We start from the raw sequence: 1,622 nt of genomic DNA, 5'->3' as shown, positions 1-1,622 counted from the left end.
CCTTGAATCAAAATCTTGATTGAGATCGTTTCAAGGAGTTAAACTGATTTTATCACTCACAATCTATAAATCTATTGAATTTGATAGATTCATTAAAGAAAAATGGGTTCAACCTATTTTTCAATTTTCATCTGATCCTTTTCAAAATGAAAATTGGCTTGATACCTTTGAATTAATTTCACAAAATGTACAGCCTGATGCATAGTTGATGACTTTGGAGAAAAAAAAACGTTGAGTTTTCAAAAAAGACCCTTGAGTTTTTTTGAAAAGCTGTCGATTTTTTCAAAAAGTCACTGAGTTTCTTTTTCGAAAACTGGCTGAGTATTTTCAAAATTCAATGAGTTTTTGAACAGACAATCATATGAAATTGATGGATAGCTTCACCAGATCGATCGATCGATTGATATTGATCAAAACTTCCCGTTGTCTACTATATATCATCTCAGCACCTCATTTTTGATGTTTTATCATACTATCTGTACCTTGTAGATGACTCTCTTGATCTATATACTTAAATCAATGTCCCTCTCAACCGTTGCTATCCTATCCGTTATCCTGACCCGGTTATCCCTACTACCCTATACTCTTTGCCCGGTCCACAAGTGCGCTCCCTCCCATCCACAATGCAACGACTTCTCTCCACATTACTCTGTCCCCAATACATACCGTGTTCCTAATCCAATCCCCGCTACACCTTTCCTCAAGCCAGGACGCCGGTCAAGACCACCCATGTTACCCCTTTACTGTCACTCATCCATTTTTACTGCTATCGCTGATCGTGCCCAACCTGCCATCTTTGCCGGACCAGATTGCTTCCTCTGCTCTATTACCAACCTCCACTCGTCTTCTCTACCATCCCATACCAATTTCAATTCTTCTTCATCTACCTCTTCATCTCCCAACCCGCCCACAAAAATTTTTATCGCTATTTTGTCATTTGCCCTGGACTAACCTGTGTTTCTTAGTCTATTATTCACCTGTTAGGTCTCACTTCCATCCACTACGCTATACCAACCCAGTCCCAACCAACATTCAAACCTGATCTCACCGGTCAGCAAACTTTTCAACTACCCACGCACTTACACTCCGGGGTTTTGCCTTTTATACACCGATACCCCGCTCATCGGTGTTACTTACTTAAGGCATCTTCTCCCTCTTCTCTCCCTTATCTCAAACACTCTTCGACGTACATTACCTCCTATATTCACAACGAATATTGCTCACGTCCAATACCCACCTTAATTTGAATCAATCCCGCTATTCACCCCTAAACTTATTTACTCTATTCTTCCCTAAATTTATTCGTCATATTGAAATCTTAAACTTCTATCTCCACCTTTGCTTACAATGGCTTCTACTTCTACTTTACCTGCCGGCAATCCACCTGTCCGCCCATCTCACCCTGTTACCGTTTCAGGTGTCGTCGAAGTTGCCACCATGGTATGTTCTCCTCTTCTCACCGCCACTTCTTCTCCCTCCTGCTGAATTACCCGTTCCTCTCAGTTACCCCCCGCCGACAATCGCAATTACACCCACCGATCCTGCACTGTAGCCGTTACTTGTAACGGAGAGGGATTCAGATCGCGAGGCTGAGTACGATGGAACGTTCACCGCGTATGGGG

This window comes from Melampsora larici-populina (genome assembly GCF_000204055.1).
Source record: "Melampsora larici-populina 98AG31 unplaced genomic scaffold MELLAscaffold_43, whole genome shotgun sequence".
NCBI lineage: Eukaryota > Fungi > Basidiomycota > Pucciniomycetes > Pucciniales > Melampsoraceae > Melampsora > Melampsora laricis-populina.
Note: the sequence above shows the minus strand (reverse complement) of the source record.